The sequence below is a fragment of the Saccoglossus kowalevskii genome, chromosome 10, assembly GCF_978046115.1.
Source record: "Saccoglossus kowalevskii chromosome 10, keSacKowa6.1, whole genome shotgun sequence".
Classification (NCBI taxonomy): Eukaryota; Metazoa; Hemichordata; class Enteropneusta; family Harrimaniidae; genus Saccoglossus; species Saccoglossus kowalevskii.
Genome location: NC_140650.1, coordinates 30,644,410 through 30,663,884, shown reverse-complemented (window position 1 = coordinate 30,663,884; position 19,475 = coordinate 30,644,410). Strand labels below are relative to the sequence as shown.

Below are 19,475 nucleotides of genomic sequence, written 5' to 3'. Positions count from 1 at the left end.
ACTTTATGAGTTCATCGTTTTACTGGTGTACTTGTACTAGTCATTTGCCTTCTCATTCTTAGCGATATTTAGCCAATCATTATAACATAGACACACGTCTTGCAAGAGGTGAGAAAAGGGTCGTTAATGTACTCCATAGAACGTTTTAAATGACACATATTTCGTTTAAACACGATATAACTAGTTATTCGATCTCCCGTTGTTCGAGCACATAACAATTAAGGACTTGATAAATTGCTCTATATCCCAGCTGTGTAGGTCTAACCACTCGTAAAGGTGTCGCGACATGCCGCGACGTCAATCATCTCAGTTATCGTAATTTTCCAATTATGGAAGCCGTCCGTGTGACAACGTATTGAGATAGAAGGGATGTATCAGTGTAGAACACAGTTTAGTTGTTTGATGGACTGCATATGCAACCACCATAGTAACACTCTAGTAGCTTCAGAATCTTTTTAATTACTGCGCTGTGGAACGGAACTGAGCGGTTGATTTGTCCCGCTTTAGTGTGCATACCAGTCATAATGTAGACTGAATATGATAGGTATTTGAAAAAAGATTTATGTATTCATTGATCAGATGGAATTCAAATAATCGCAAATCTCCTGTGTGGCACAATAATTGATTAAACTAATCGCTAAATGTATAAATAATCCTATGTGATGGATCTATTCTTAGAAATAAACATGGCGGAATTCACCTAAATATGAAATAGGCTAAGCATCTCATTTTATGGTGGGTAAGAGACAATGTTTGTTTGTTTGTTTTTATTTGCATGCCATGGGGTTTCGGTTTTAAGGTTGAAAAATACACTTTTTTTGCTCTTTTGTGCAGTTATTTTGGCAGGTAATTTACCGTTTTCTGTTTACCGTTTGTTGTAAGTACATTGTTTGAATAAACTTCAGTAACATCTACAACAACACTTAAAGGAATGTGCGTCGCGCATGCGCGAGTTATGAGTCTCTTTAACAAAGTGAGGGCATTTTATTCAAGTTGTTGCGCAGATCAACGCGTACAAAGGTCATTACTGAAATGATTAGAACGCAGCGGGGGACTCTAATGAGTCAAAGTCTATATTTAATGCATATCACGACCAGATCAAAACTATCAAAACTCTCATTCATGATTACAACTGGGAGAGCGTCACGGGTTGTGGGAAAAGCACTGTTATTAACATAAATCTCGCTGCCATTTAAATCAATCCAACGACTAATGTGCATGTCAAACTGGGAAGATAAAGACAGTAGTATTAGTTTGATCAATATTTTCTATGGCGTGCGAGGACGAGTTCAAAGTGAAAGCGTAGGACATTTACCTGATAACAGGGCACGCGCGGATTTAGGGGGCGCCTCAATTGACAAACCCAGCCCCCCCCCCCCCCAGAGGCCACGTCAACAGGAGCGCGCACCCCCGCCCCTTACCGAATTTCTTGATCCGCCAGTGCAGGTCCATGTATTATAGGTAAACTTTAAAAACTGGCGTCTATTCACAAAATTGACATCTATTCACAAAATTGACACATTTCTTCACGACACATACTTTCATCAAACAAGTTGTTGTGGCTGTTGGTCCCCAGACTCCGATATGCATGATTGGCACGCGATGATACCATAAAATTTACATTATATATAAGCCAATTTAAAAAATCCAAAAAGTAAGTATTAATTGCTCAACATGTTTTTACACAGATCAATTATTCATATTATTCATAGTAAGTGTAAAGTACAATGACGTTGTTTTGAGTTTGAGACGTTGTAACAGCGTGTCACTGAGCAAAACTGAGCATCTCATTATAAAAAGCGCCCTCGGCGATTGAATTCGGTCACTTGGTATTAGTGCATCGAAAAATGTAACAATCATGTACCGGTTCCCACAAGCGACAATATTATTATAAGATAAGTTATTTTAAGCCTGGTTGAGTGTATCTGGTGATAGCTGCACAATTGCAGATAATTTGGTTCTCCCTTGAAACGAAAATTGCCATTCTGTCAGGAAGGCATTCAATACATTGACGCAATATTAATTTCATTTTGTCCTCATGGTAATATTCATTCCCAATAAAATTAAGCAGTATTTAATACAATCTAAATAAATTTTGAATTAGAGCAACCCGGACTATCATATAACCGTTAAATGACATGCAAAATATCTTTTGCTGAATATGTATGACATGTATCGCACGTTTTAATGTGTTGATTGAAATGATTACAGGCACAAATACGAACATATATATTGATTGATATATAACCAGATATTCCAAACCATTCTGTACATCAATGCCAGCGTTGGAATTTACAGGTGAATAGATATATTGGTATATCAAATAAAATTAGTTTATATTGAATCCATATTCGTAGCCCTAGTTGTGTGTGATAAGCTTAACGACCACGCGTTTCCATTTCCCTCAACTATTACAACCAACGTATACTGCCGCTGTTGACGTCCCTCCCCCTCTACTGCCGCGCACCAATATCATTGTTTTCCACTGCTGTCGCCAACATTCCTTCTCCCCCTGCCACTACGAACGTTTCATCCTTTCCACTGCCACCGCCGACATTCCTATCTCTTCACTGCTAATTTCAACGTCACTTCCCATCCACTGCCACCACCACTATCGCAACTCAAATTCTTTAAATAAATTACGCGCCATGCATGACAACCAGAGACATGTCTCACACGTAGTATGTGACATCATGATAGACATTACCTTACTTAACCCTAAGTGGGTTATAAAATATTTAATTAATTAACCACGCATCTGATCTATGAATTACGAGTAAGTATATATTTCCCGTTCTTGTGGTCAGTCGGAGGAGGAGGCGAGGGGTGCCCACCCAAATTTGTTCGTAAAAGTCTTGGTTTACATTTACTCGTACTTTACTGTGCTAGCGAAGATACACATATGACGCACGACTAAACAACGTATATAGAATGAGTTTCAACTTTCATTGTCAAAAACATATATGTCATGTGACACCTAGGTAAACATTAACTGCATTATAACAGTAACTGACCAACAGTGGTAAAATTAAACTGCTGGAAATTTCGTATGTTCAGAAAAAAAAATGATTCGACATCAGATGACTTTCAGATGTGTATGACATTATCTCGTTTCCGGTTTGAAAACAAAGTCATGAAAACAACTTGAAGTACTGGTAGAACCAGTAAAAACGTGCATGCCATAACCATGACCGTGGTAAAATATTCGCTTTATATACAGTCTTTGTTGTGGAATTTGTGCAAAGGCGATTAAACAAGTCTTGTGTGGGTTTCTTTGGAACAAATTTAAACTGCCATTGATGGTTCGATCAAATCATCGTCCTAATAATCTTTAAACATCTGTTTGGGGATTTGTAACTATTTAATGCACTAAAGAAGTCAATGTGCGACAAGATACAGTATATGTTTCAATCTAAACGTTTTTGTATTTGGTAAATAGCAGGAAGAGTATGTGGCGCGTACCACGCTATAAGTACCTTCACTTGGTTTAAAGGTCATACTATATCCAGTCTTCAAATGAATGTGCTCGGTGTTAACGGTGAAACGTAATTCTGTCACAGTTGCACGTGTTAGTAACAGTCAACCACTATATTGAGATAAACGTTTGTTACAAGTAGGAATACGTGAAGATTAAGCAAGCCATTATTGGATGGGCTGCCAATCAATACGATTACTATACCAAGAAATATTCACTTTGAAATATCGGTGCACTTTTCAATGTTTAATCCAATAATTGAATTTACATCCATCTGATCGGAATTGTGCATAATAAATGCGATATACAATATATAAAAGACGTATTCCAAACAATATGTGACAACTAATCAAAACAACCAGTACTGCTTGTCAGAATCAAACAAAGAACCAAGACTTGATAGAAAAACTTAAAACTTGAAACAGCACGACCACACTGAACACCAAACAGGTAACCGTGAATGGCTGAAGAGTCGACACTGTACTGCCTTTCATTATTAATCAACTCCATACTGGCTGTTATTATGAGGCCACCTTACTCATGACTGATTGCCATTGTACGGGTTGTGTGAATAAAAAAACCTCGAATTTGAGTTGGCATATTATAATCAGTCGTGTTTAATCAATTTATCGAGACGGCAATAAAAACTGTTACAAAAAGTACGTGATTAAATAAGAGAATCGGTAGCGATGAAACCGTTAGCGTTCAAAGGTTCATCACTTCAAGGAACAGACACAAGTACTGTTTTTTTTTTTTTATTTCAGAATAAAATACTCCCAGACTATCATTCATTTTATCCTGTGTTTCGATGCATGGAAAATAGTAATGATAGCGACGAGTAGCGGGCAACGGATATCCCGTAGTGAAATTCAGTGTCAGCATAACAGCGCGGGCTCTGAAGTATGGGGTCGTGTGAGGCCAACCGACTGCAGCTGACAAGATAATTAAATTCAATGTTGAATAGCTTTCGTGATAAATATACCAGTTCACATTTGCCTCAAAGACAACAGGCTTAATCAGTTAATGGATTGTTTTGTATACTTCATATTCACTTTTAATCGATCTCTGAAAGATATTAATTCTAAAGATATCAGGAGTCGATCAATTATGTTTAAGGAGCACTCCGTGGATAGTGAAACTCACAAATTATAGCGCTCCTCCAACTCAATCAAGTTTGGCCCTATTATTATTATTATTTTTATTATTTTTATTATTTTTTTTATTATTATTATTATTATTATTATTATTATTATTATTATTATTATTATTATTATTATTATTATTATTATTATTATTATTAACCAGCACAAAATAGAGTATGTTTAATGAAATACTTTGTTAATGCGTATGCGTTTTGAATAACTGGTACGTACTAATAATTCAAAGTGCATACACGTTTGAGTTCATCATGTCATTGAACGAGTGGATATTCCAACAAATCGAACTCAACAAATATTATACAATAAACAGATATATATAGATATAAATATTCTACTTGCTCTGCGATCATAGTTCACCACAATTATATTTAAATTAAAAGAATATTTAATGATAACTATAAAGAATATTTATACAGGAAAGGAAATGGATTTACACACGTCACGCCGATTGGCTGTAAAATGTAATGATCGATATACGATTGATGCAAATGTCAATAATAAATTTAATAACCATGAACAATAAATCGTTTTTACAACTTATACATGACACCTCGCGCAGTGTAAATTAAAGATTGCTTATTTGTAAGTGTTTGAAAGTTGCTCTCATGCAACTGACTTGTGTACATAATACATAATATGATTGGCACTGCCAGAATGCATACATAGCAACTTTCCCTTCATATATATATAATATATTAATATTCACGATTCCGTTGGTTTCAAGCTTATGCAAATATAGGCATCACCCGTGTCGTCGAACATAAACAATGTCGTACTTTTCGTAAATATCGATGCATTTACACCAGATCAGATCAGTAACTATATTGCCGCCGTGTTAAAGATATACTAGGATTTGCGTATCGTTGATCATCGCCAAGCACTGAGCCACGATTCACAAACTATGCCGTATGCATAGTATATGCCTTGTTTGCATACAGTGTTAGCGCCAGCCGTTGTGATGGGATATTTGGGAGTTACGGGAAGTAATTATGACGTCATTACTGTGCATTAAACAAACACATTACACATCGTCACGGTTATAAGGAATTGCGCATTAATGCGTGTATTTTAAACTCATTTGTCTGTGTTACCAATTACAATTCATTCAGTAATAAACGTTATGCTTTACGAGTATGAGTACGTTCCAATTTTGGAAGAATATATTTGTTTTTATTTTATTACTTCCAATATACTGCATTTATTGAGATTGGCTGATAACAAAGTCCCAAAATATGACATCAAGCATCAAGTTTGAGAGTATATTTTTTCAAAGTTTTCGTCGTCCAAGTTAATGTTTTCTCACCAATAGAATTTCTTTCCTAGCGGAATTGCATCATCATTCCAATGACGATACTATAAACACGGAACATGGAAGAATTAATTATATTAAAACTAAACGACCAGTAACTTACTTAATCAGACACGGTGCAAGTTTCAACCAATATGTCGACGCAAACTCGAAGGCCACTGCAGACTGTAACAATACACGACGTGTCGCCGAATATGTTGTTTTCTGCATATGCGCCACTGCACTGAAGAGAGTTAACCCTTGGTTCATCAGTCCTAGCCGTTTTGTTGAGTATTGTGATATTATTACTTCCCCCTGAAACGTGAACAGTGAGGGGGATTGTTCGGAGGTGTCACCTGCCTTTGTCGTGCAAATCACCGTAGAAATCACACTTGCGTGCGACTGTTTGGTAAACGCATTTGGCATTTAACTCGGAATGTATAAGGAGTAATTTTTCAAGTGGAAGTGGATCTTTTATTATTAGTATTATTTTATTATTATTACGTAATTTCACTAAATCGTTACCGGACCATATAAAGTAATAGTTTCAAAATATACTTATATCTGCCCCAGCAGTAAGCAGGGTTTCAATTTATATACTCGAGTTTGTGCATATTTATTTGTGATGTGGTCAAGCCAAGCGAATTTTCATATAGCATTCCATCTGTCTAACAGGGACTCACGTCATGCCATAGATCTGTTCCCACTATATACAACTCATACAGTCAGTGAACCAACATAAATATCGACAATGTTTACTAGTAATTATACCACAAATGGCAATAACAGACGTGTTCACGTGAATTGCGGCGTAGTACTGCTCAGTGATAATGTAATCAGATAATACAATTTGCCGTCACTTCCACTAGACGTGTTTACCTGCCGATATTATGGGGTATAGACGCAAAACAAACACAAAAACGGAACTTAATAAAAGCTCAAATTCCGACAAGGTATATCTAGCTTCAGGTGAAATTTGTTCAGGAATGAATGAAACTAACATCTATACATTATATTCAGCTCACCGGGGAACATTTGCTCAAACACTTATAACAGTTTGTATGGTTCTACTGCACTGCCATACACGTATGTCCAGGTAGATTCTCATTCAAGTGAAATTAACCTACGTCATTTATATATTTCTCTCGATATTGGTTTCATGGACCGCTTTCAAAATACCCAGAAACCCAAGTTGCCCTTGTATAGCACCATTTAACTGAATGTATGTGCGTGAGTTTAGTCTCGTGCAAACAGAATACGCACGTAGCAATCTCATTTAAATGATATTTAAAATGTATTTAGTTAATAACATTAATTGGATTAAACCAAAATATTTCTACAGACTTGACGCGGAGATAAAGTATGTAAGACTGTAAGCTACGTCAATCTCTATTTTTGTTTTAGTACTGCGTTTGAATTAACTACGAAATACAATGCGATGTAAGTGAAAAACAACCAGAGAACAAAAACGTGGGCGTACGCAGGCCTTACGTCACATCTCTTTAAGCCTATCCGTTTCAAATTGCGTACGTTGAACTCAAGTCAAATTAATGTGGCAAAGTTATATGGAAATGTGACGTCTACTTACAACACAAAAGTATATATTTTTATATAACACATTACCCTTCTATATTACCCTTCTCTGGTTCGTGGTATCACTTTCTCCTGAACATATCCAGCTCATTACCGGAGCAATAATATTGACCCACAACGTGAGTCCCACTGAAACCCAACATATGTTCTTGTTACAGAAGTTCAATCACAACAAGGCATACCAGGGGATGGTGTTCCCGGTTGACTTTGGCGTGTACTTGCTTTAAGTTAGGTAAACTGTAACACTGTCGTCGATACTTAAAGAATTCTTGACATAGCTCAATCGGTCACAAGTTGAAAGTGATACTAAAATTAGCTATGTTGTAACTACAGGCAACACGGATTGTCGTTTTCTTCCTTCATCAAAACGGTGACACGTGGCACGTATTCAGAAGGTCGATGTGATCTCTCCAACTTAATCCAATATTTAAATAAAGAAACGGTTCTCATTCCTCAATGTCAATTTGTAAGCGGAACCTCAGGGGTGGGGTCTTACGCGAATGTTTGAATAACGTGTAGAATCCAAAGTTTGTTTGTTCTTGATATTATCACGATGCATATTAGATTTGCATTCTTATAATATAACAACATATATCAAGTTATCATGACACATATATATGGGACGCTCACCTTTGACACTAGTCTGTCACTTTCTTATAATAGGGATATGATGATACGTACAGACACAACCTTTGTAACCGTACTCGTTATTTTGTCAGGATCACAATCTGTAACTTATATAAGTCGGATTTGATTTATACCTACATAAAATATGGTGTACATTACAGTATAGAGATAGCGTGACTTGAAGCCATGCAAATATGCAGACGTGTGCGATATTCCATATGCAATCGTCGTCATCATTACTGCTTCAGTTAGTACACATTATGTAATAATAATGTCTTAATAAGAAAAAGTGTCTATGGGAATGCTTAAAATGTAAGCGGTTCTTTCGTAGTATGTTACAAACGTTGCTTGTATCCAAATGTAAAAATCATGTCCATAATCGGAGTGTATGGCATAACCGATATATTGGCAAAAAGACAAGTTTTTATTCGTGGGAAACGCATTAAATAACATGGAGTTGAAAGTAAGGTACCCAGCCAGAGCGTTTTTAAAACAGTGTGGAATTGAACTGAAAACGGGAAATATACATGGCATAGTTTAGTATATTAAATAAACTGGGTCATTATGCTGGGTGTTAAATTTATAGGGGCTCGATGTCATTTAAATCAGTGTTTGGGTTCCAGGTATACGAGGAAGATGTTAAATATTTGTGCGCAGAATCTTTACTAAACTGTTATCTTATTAAATTTAAATTTACTGTTAATGATGGTATAATAGATAATTTGTGCAGTACACAAGTTGTAAAATTGATCAGTGAAACTCAAAAATAAATTAAGAAATACAAAAAAAACATATGTTCTATGTAATACACGGAATGTAAATCACGTAGTTTGGCTGACATGTAGTATGAAAAGTGTAATATAGGCTCAGGATCTATTACTAGTCTGAGATTGAGGAATGCCTTCACTGTTTCTCCGCAGAGTACAAGGTCAACTACAATAGACAAATATGTATAATAACGATCTCATAAAGTGCTATTGTTGTAAGTCATTACATAAATCACTGTACTGCTGCAATCGATATAGTAAATTTAACGTTATTCTATCGCAGTTGTTGCGATCATTTTGCCGACAGATGCAGTGGCGCTACATTACTAGTACATTCTAGCCTATCACTATGTGAATATTCATGACAAACTTGTAATTACAAATACCATAAAACTCAATGATCCCATGGCAATCAATTTAAATATCCGAAAAAGGTTATTGCCAAGAGCATTACTTTATTTGTTTCTGAGTTCGTCGTTATTGTTTGTCGTGTTTTAGAATCACAAACTATTAAAAATAACCTTGAAAGGTCGTGTGCTTTTGTTTTGCAAAAACATTGACCGTTATTGCTCCTCCCTTGAATGAACTTTTTGTTCTATTTTCTTAATGTTAGACTCCCACCACGTCGATTGTGTTCCTTCCATTGTTGTACATTCGGGTCACTCGGCACTGTTTTGCTAACGGGTAATTCAGTCGTCATTGTGTTTTTAACACGCGTGTAATTCCGATACACATATATGTTACAATTCTTCTTATTGTACCCTGTTTGACAGTTCTTTGTTTAACACATGTTTTCCGACATGTTAATCTCGTAATTGCTTCCGACAAAATAAAATAATTACCCGACGGGTTTTTACTTCTTTTATTGACTGGTAATTTTTCACAAGTCGATGTCGAAACAGCAGAGAATCATGATGCAGTATAAACAGAATACATTGAGCCTACGTGAGTCGCTTTTTATCCGTTCAGTACTGAACCGTGAAGTTGTGTTGCTAAGCGTGTTCAGGGCTGGCCTGCAGCATTTATGCTAAGTTAAGTTTTATCCTGATCGAGGGAGTCATTTATCTGGATTGCCAAGATCGTTTTCTGTATATTTATGTGGTTTTACCTCATCAAATCCGGATTAATATCCATCACGTGATAGTGGTCACGTGGTGCATAATTACCACCGCGAATAAGTACTGAAGTGGTTACAATGAACAGGCCAAAGATAATGAGCTACACTGTTCAATCATAAAGCAAACATTAGCATCATTTAGTACAGAAATCGTTTTGTTTATTGTTTGTTTGTTTTCTTAACGGTCTATAAATAATAATTTACCAGTAGCGTGCCCTCCTTCAAACGATTTCATACGATGTCTCAGTGATACGCCGATCTCAGTGAGAGTGCCCGGAATGAGTTGTTACTTGAGGTCACATGTACTTCTTATTTTATTACTTGGTGGGAGGGGGCACAGCATGCGTGTCGAAAAAGGAGGGATGTTAAACAAACTGGAAAATGAAGAAAACAAAAACATGCTTCTTATGTTAGTCACCAGTGGCCGTTGCGTTGGAAGTGTCACGTGCTTAATGAGAGCAATATAAAATTGTCGTTTCGGTCTCGTTACTTTGATTGAAAGACCTTGAAATGAAATGACCAAATTGCAGATATCGAACTTTATTTCTTTCTGAAACAATTTCACAATGCTGAAAACGGAAACTCTTTATCGCAGTGAAGACATACAAACTAAAACAATTCTAATATACTATAAACAAAATATACTAAATTATTTCTACTAAAATGATCAATTCTTATAAAACAATAATAATATTGATTGCCAAAAGCTTTGAATTCTAGGTGTATAAATAAACTAACTGTCGAAGAAGTTTCCGTTAGAGATGCATTGTTGATAACAATAAAAAATGTATTCAATTTCATCTCCAATTTAATTGCAATTACAGAGCTTACAAAATCAGTTGTCTCTTCTGGTGTCATTATACTTGCCTTTTCCATTCCAAGGCATGCGGAAAGACACTCTTAATTTTGTTAAACACATTCTATGTTTGTTTTCATGCGAATAATGCTAATTATGAAATTTCCTTTAAATAAGTTACACGATAAACATAGTCATTTACCACCAGTCACGTGATTGCAGCAATCATAATAGACCTACTTAAGTACCAAACACGTACACACAAATTTTATCTCTGCCATTCTACTGTGCCAAATCAATTCGCGGAGATTGTCCGATATTAATCATGAACATGCAGTCTGAGAGTAGTTCAGGGTGAATCGTAATGGCAGGGTCTAGGACAATGTCACGATTTTAGAAAGACGTAATTTTTCAATTGTTTTCAAGTTATTGAAAAGTCTTTTAAAAATGTTTCAAATTTTGATTAAGTGAAGTTTACTGAATTTCACATGATTTACATTTTGCCGCGACCGTCAAATCTTCAACACATGTCTGCTTGACTGACTTCGATTTGGCGTTCTCATGATAATGTCAACCATTTTTTAGTAGTTTATCAATTTGTCATAAATGACCATATCGCTGAAGGTCGAATATATCGGAGATTTAAGACTGAAACGACAGCTTTTAGTTGGTCGTTGTGTACATCTATTTGATTATATTGGATAGCCTAAATTTTCATGACTTTCCCAATGAATTGATTGCATTTTATTATTATTTTTTTACTTGAAACAGTAACACGCTGGGTTCCAATTTTCACTAATCCGACAAGATTCCATGACACGATATTTACATGCATTACTTACTATTATTAATTTGTACCGAATTTGGTCGATTTAGATTATAATTTTTAAGTTATATTTACTATCCCGCCGAAATGGTCGTTCAATGGAAACAATTTTCTCAAATATCGTAGCCCTCTTTGTTAGATATCCATTGACACCATGTGTTCTGCGTATTTCATATTATTATCTACTTATACTACTTATTTAATCGGCGGCAGTCGCCGCGTCTTGTTCGATATGGGACTCATAGCGACGCATACAACGCGTGTAAAATACATTGTTTAATTACATGAAATTCGAACACGCGCTGCGCGACGACCGCCGCGCTTTAAACTTTTTAAGTGAGAAATAAAGTGTAAAATTATAGCATGACAACTGATGAATCTACTGCGTCGATTCACTGCTTTCAAATAGTAGACACCTGGTCATTGCGAAAGTGTGAACTGTAACGAATATAACAACCATAATAACTTACAAACTTAAAGTTAATGTGCATAGCTGCTACATTTGTCTTTTAACGAGTAGTACACTTTTTATTATGCTTTAAAATTCAAGAACAATTGGAGCAGATTTTGGCACTGTGTTCATTACTCATTCCACTAACAACGAGTGCTCAGTTGAAAATATCGCACATGAACTTAACGTTATATTTACGCCCACCGAGCAAAGGGGCCGTGATAGGGTGCCGAGCAAAGCCAGCAACGATATCATTGTGATGGTGGTCAGTCGTGTCGTGTGAATGGCTGCATCACGCTCATTCAGAGGCTCGGTCGGGTTAACCGAGGCGAAATGTGTTCGTAATTCTCATCTTTGTATAGGTGTCTCCAGGGACATACTGCAAGAAATATGTCCAAATTAGTCCACAATAGGCACAAGTGCAAAGGCAATGGCGTCATTTTAGTATAAAGCCGTAGTCAAGAAGGGTCCATTATACATGTGCTTAGAATCGTCAATTGCTTTTAGTGTACAAATAGTAATTGGTTACAAATTACGAGTAAAGAAAAATTACCATTAAGAAGGCGGTATGATGTTAAATGAGCGTGATGTGAGTCAGGCTAGATCATTACCGCCTGCCAAGTGTATATAGTTCAACGTAAATGACATTAACCATAGACCACGGCAATGAACGATGGTTACCTCGTTGGCAGGGACTGCGTGGCGCGATACGCAGACGTGTAATCAATGACTGCAGTCAGACATATACGTCGATGTAAGTTGACGGTGTACAGATATACTATCTTCAAATCGGTATAGGATATTCAAGCGCATGACGCGATGTCCGTTGGGAGTTCAAACTATTGGCGTCACTCGTCGATTGAGATAAAAATAGATTTCTGGTTCGATGATGAGCCTGATCCTCCAAATAACGAAGTCTTATTATGAGCCGATCTTATCAGATCACTCGGCAATAGAACAAAGTGGACCACGTAGTAGCTTATGAAGTTCTCCGGGTTCATAATAGAGCCTTTCTTAGTGATTCTCCTTCGAATCCAATCTGGTCCTTTCTAGCTATCCCGGATATGCATGGAAACAAGTGATTATTTCCGTTTTAGTATTACTTGTTCCGGACCACTATATCAATATGTATACACATGTATATGGTAGCAGTAATTCTTTGTTGTTTAAATTGTTTTAAATGTGTATATGAATGTGATGTGTTCATAATCGGAACTGTGACACTACACGAGCATGAAGCCTGTGGCACGCATGCGCGATACAGATAATACATTGCATTATATCATTATTATTGTAAGTGTATTATAATGAAAAACGCATTTTCTTGTCAAAAATTTCTAATACATGCCATATTCATAAAGTATTTTTTTCAATTCCAGCCATTGTCATTGAACCAAACACATTGTGAACTAGGGGTTATATAAGGTACGGAAACTGACCTTTGTTATTAATGTTTTTTCATTAATATTGTACTAGGCGTACTAATGGGTTTACCCTGAACGTATAAATCATAATATAATATAATACTTTTAATAACACAATTGTTTTTCCAGGATTGAGCCTCTTACATTAGGGTAGACTATTTTGTACACAGGCAACAGCAATACATCTTTAGTATTTGTCCTGTTCACTAATAGTGTAGAAGACAAACAGCGGTTTGATTATGCCCACCTATACGTCAATGAGCATATGTTTACATGTCCGTGTCAACAGAGTTTCGCGTCTAAGTTTCTCACGGAACAACGCGACCTGTTCGTTATATCGATGACACTGGACCACGGATACCATTCAAGTTGAGGTTCAAGGTTGATTGTATTGTCTCCCTGCGCATATAACTTTACCATTTAATCTGCGTATGGCAATTAAGCAATAAACTGTTTACCAAATTCACGGTCCCTATCGTAAACAGTAGGAAGTGACGAATTCCAGAAGAGTTCGACCATAACAGACAGAGATTTTCACACCAATTACAATATGAGAAACAATCCAAGTTGTAATGGTGATGGCCTTTCCCTATAATAACATTTTAGAACATCTATTATACCATTAGATTATGTTGGTTATGGAAGTAAAGCCAACTTACTATTAGATCTAAAGATAGTGTAAATATTTCATACATTCAATGAGTGTGTCTACTTACATTCAAACGTACAGATAACAGGACTGTATGGGTCAAAGTGATCGCAATGTAAACAAATGGTACATCTGTGTCACGATGCACTATTTCGTGCATAGACCGCAATACAATAATGAAATGCAAAGACACTGGCGCCTTAGTTGTGGTTTGTTGCACCGACGATATTTCAACATTCACGCACGGTGTGAAAGCTAATCTGCTATTATGCGACCTACTATAGATATCCATCGTATAATGATAATAATAACGCAGGCCGCTAAGGCAGATTGCCAGTAGTATGAATGTCAGAAGTAATCAGCACTTTAAACCTCGCAGTGAATGTATCACGAAGAAGAAATTGATCACAGTACACGCGCAGAAGTCCTAAAAGTAAGCATCGTTATGGCAACGTTCAGTGCAGTTTCTGGCGATCGGCATAGAAGCTCGCCATCACATTTCCCGAAAGTCAGTTGCCAACCGCTCATAGTGTAGAATCACAGGTCGGTGTCACTGTGGTGTCAAATAAATTGCGTGATACTGACAAAAGAGATCAGGCTACCATCGTTTCAGTAAATCAACCTGACGATATACAAATGATGTTTCAGGTCGTTGATACCCAAACACGCTAATTTGTACTCGCCTATTCGATTCACTTGCGAAACACCGAAGATTTACTATGCTCGTAAAAATACCTCTTCGTCCTCAACAATGTCAAAGATAATTGAAATGCGTCATTAAATGTACAGTTGTGTTTAAGGGTGAAAACTCACTGATTCAGAACGCGCAGAGACTATGTGCCACATAAACGGCGGAAATGATGGTCTGGCAAACTAAACAGCCAAATAAGATGTAAATTCACATTAATCTTAATTCTTGCATTTCATTGTTCGTTGGCAATCAGTAACTACACAAGTGGGTCATTGCTGCATATGCAATAAAACATATATATATATATATATATATATATATATATATATATATATATATATATATATATATATATATATATATATATATATATATATATATATATATATATATATGTGTGTGTGTGTGTGTGTGTGGATTATATATGATTAAACTTAGACTTATTACTCGCCCAAAATGAGTTCATTAAAAGGAGAAGGGAGAAAGGCACTCACAGTTTGTAAGTTTGTAGCACGTAGTCACACTGTATGCTAGTATTGCGTAAAAGGTAAATAGAAACGTGTTGAAACTATCGAAAGAGGAATGGTAAGCTGTCATTTCAACACAGAATAGTAAAGTATAACGACGATCGCATGTGTAATCAACGGCCTACTGCGAAACGTTCTTACCTCTGAAGGTACTCGTATGTCTCACCACCATCGACCGTACCGCTTCGATATGATAGTTGTCACGCGGCCTCGACAAAAGATCGCAGGCTTGCACAGTCACACATGTACATGTACGCAGTTCAGGGCTGTGTCGGTTAGGTCCGCTTACTTGATATACGATCACTCCACTGCTCCGTGTGCTTTACCGTCATCATGACAATAGCTCCCTAAGCTTCTCGTTATTTTTACACCACTCCACTTTATCGGGCTGCGCGGTTTGCTCCCTGAGGGCACCCTTTCATCGACTAACAAGGAAAATTCTTCAAATATATGTTATCGTTCGAAAAGATCATGGCTAACAAATGTTGTTTTCATTCACTCACGGATAATAACTGTCACGAAAGCATTGATCATAGCGGTGGTGCACAAAGATGACACAATGCGTTGGTCAATGACATTGAGTTTGGTGCATGTGAAGTAAATTGCACAGGCACTCATACAGTTCGAAGACAGGTGCATAGTCTAAATTAATATTCGGGGATCCGGCTGCCACAAGAAGGGGAAGGAACTTGTCACTTTTAACATATGTGTTGATCTATTAATTAATCAACGCTTACCAGAAATCACGATAGTCGTATTTTCCTTCTCCCAAATGAATCCAAACCATTTTGAATATTATATCATTTTCTCGCTTGTTGTGCTGGAATATATACTCTACCAATTTATTTCCGTACACATATCTACCTTGCTTGGCATAGATTAATATTTCATCTAATCTTCGTACATCGTACATTTTTTTCTCATCCTATTCTATCTCTCCCTACCACCACCACCGCTCTCTCGTAGTTGGAATGACGATTGAGATTACTTTCATCATATTGTTTCGAGTTAATAGCATGGTGTTTTGTAAGTCTAAACCATTACATACGAGTATTCTCGATCATGCAATGAAGTATTGAAGTAGTAGTACCACAACGCGAGTAATGGTACCAGAACGTGAGTAGTAGTACCACAACGCGAGTAGTAGTACCACAACGCGAGTAGTAGTACCAAAACGCGAGGAGCAGTACCACAACGCGAGTAGTAGTATCAAAACGCGATTAGTAGTACCACAACGCAGGTAGTAGTACCACAGCGCGAGTAGTAGTACCACAACGCGAGTAGTAGTACCAAAACGCGAGTAGTAGTACCACGACGTGAGTAGTAGTACCACAGCGCGAGTGGTAGTACCACAACGCGAGCAGTAGTAACACAACGCGAGCAGTAGTACCACAGCGCGAGCAGTAGTAACACAACGCGAGTAGTAGTACCACAACGCGAGTAGTAGTACCACATCGATAGTAGTAGTGCCACAACGCGGGTAGTAGTACCACATCGATAGTAGTAGTGCCACAACGCGGGTAGTAGTATTACATGTCATATTGTAAATATGAATAAGTGGATAGTCAGTGTATTACTCCTGTGTGATACCATTGACGCAATGCTGTACAATCATAGACTCTGCTTTGCAGGTCAAGCATGTTCTTCAAGTATACACACTTGTTTGTAATTATTTGCTATTGGCAAGACGTGCGTTGACAAACTTGATCGCAAAGTAGTTGGTTCGTATATTTAAACTGTGACAATAGACAGACTATCCATAATTCATTCTTTATTTCAATTGTTCCCTTACAAAATAACTTGAGGCTATATCACTGTCATTGTGGGTTCTTAGCCTCCAACAGTGCTCGTACGTATTTCTGATATAAATACATTAAGATTTGGTTCCTAGACTCAGCCACCATCGTGGCGCACCATGCCACAAGATGACGGTACGAGGGGCGCAGGGAACCAGCGAAAACCAAAGCATGGTAGAATAGATTTAGCGCCCTCACAACGCGAGACCGTGTACTTTACATATGGTTTTCTATATCCGTGTTCGTTACAATACTAACACTCAGAAATCTGTTTATCGGATGTAATCGAACGAAAGGCTGAGAGGGTCTGTATGTATGAAAACAGTAATCGTACGTTTCCCATCATGTAGGCTGCAATTCAGACTACAAACTTACATTGATTTAATATTACACAATATGCAGGGGTCCGAGTCGTCCATGGTCAAATTCAAGTAAGCACATTTTCGCCCCTTCTATCATACACTTGAACGCTTAATATTAATAATCCAAAGATAAGACATATCAACTTGACATGAATGTCGACAGTGGAAATAATAATGAAAAACATAGTCGTGACCCTAACATGACTTTGCGTACTAATACCTACTTAAAACGCGAATCTGAGTGTCGATGACTTTGGTCATTTTTAGAAGGGATATATATATCATAAAAAAGAAACATGCGTTCAATTAATAAACCACTGGGGACTTAGACTAAAATGAAAAACCCATTATATATTGTCATTGATATGCGTACATGGATATGCCGTAATGTGCTCGGCACGTGACGTCATTTGTGCGATATTCGGTGAAGAAGTTTTGATGTAAGCGTGGCAAAACGACGGGATACACCATATTTCCGACCTACTTTAAAATCCGCAATTCAAGTAGGTTGTAATTTGTCCTAGTTTTCGTTTTCGATCAATGACCGCGTTTATTAATTTACCGACTCGTCGACGCCAATTTAGAAGAAAGACTACATTTAGAGTCGTCGTTGAGTTTCTATGTTTGACAATTTAACCCTTTTCTTTCTTGGCACGTGGCTATGGAATTTAATTACTGTTTCCCAATGGGACATTCCTTGATGGCGTGTTACGTGTTGTTACGACGCTGCTCTTTTCGCAATGTCAATGTCGTAAGATATTAGCAGTGTGTTCCGCGTCTGAAGTATTTACATTTAGACTGTTAGTTTGTTCGTGCATGAATGAGCAAGACTCCTCCCAACGGAGTCGGGATCGTCTTTGGTAACTCAGCCTTGAAATCTACGGATACTTTTGTCGGCCTGCGTGGCCACGGCGTATTTGAATATCTACTAGCTCCATCTACACGATAATTGCCATGGTTACCGTGTTTCTCAGGGTCGTTACGTCTCACCTATAGTGCCAGAGAAACATGTTCATGGTGTCAGACAATATCACTTCACGGTGTTTCCTATTTAACTAGATCGCACAGTATATTTTCACGTTCATCACACTCCAGTAAAGTAGTAGTACATCATTGCATGTCGCATTATGCAATAAACTACGTTCCAATGTAGGCGGATAAAAGCCTCATTTTATAAGCCTGGTAAATCGTAGCAACAAAATGGTTCAATGTTCCGGAGTTGTAAGGATTCTGTTTTTTTGGTCGTCCGTATGATTCTTGTCACAATAGACGACTATAGTGTGATTATGGTATATCTATGATATTCTTGGACAATGAATTCTCCAATTTTGTCACAAAATACGTTTTCCATAGTAAGATAAGTATTATTGTGTACAATCAGTTTATATTAGTTAGTTGCACGTGACATTAGAATGTCTTGGAAGTATACTTGAGGTAATTCATATTGCAAAGCCATAATCTGGAGTCTGGAATGTTGAAAGCACACATCATCTGTCTTTTTCTACCAGTGCCACACAACGATGGTATCAAGATTCCTTTTCTACTCTGGGAACATACCACTAATTAGTTTCTCATTATCGTACGTACCAATTCAATGTATTATTCTGTGATATAATATCCAGACATATAATTTGTTATTTAAAGAATGTACATCATACTGCTTCGCGTTACATATGACACACATGAACGCAATGCCCAAGATATTTAGATAATCCACGTGAAGTATACATTAATGTACTTAATTAATGTAATTTAATTAATAATGAAATAATAATTATTGCAATAAAGTGAATGTCTTCCAATATTGTTGGAATAACATTTGAAATTAACATTATGATGGTAAAGTCAGCATTTCCAAAACTACGTTAGTACAACAGTATTATAAAAACAGCTATGCAGAATTTGCATTATATAATACTTTTACTC

General features: G+C 36.9%; 1 protein-coding gene across 3 annotated transcripts in view; it reads right to left on the bottom strand.

Annotated features, from left to right (window-relative positions):
• LOC100367399 (neuronal acetylcholine receptor subunit alpha-10-like) overlaps positions 1-19,475 on the bottom strand; it is a 90,029-nt gene that overhangs the window by 49,770 nt on the left and 20,784 nt on the right. The window contains exon 1 of one of the 3 annotated variants that reach the window (XM_078006449.2): positions 15,533-15,700. The exons of 1 other annotated variant lie outside the window; for it this stretch is intronic. The gene's annotated coding sequence lies outside the window, so the exon portion shown is untranslated. Of the gene's footprint in view, positions 1-6,047; positions 6,185-15,532; positions 15,701-19,475 lie in introns of those variants that run through there. One more of the 3 variants, XM_085504783.1, reaches the window with a different exon arrangement.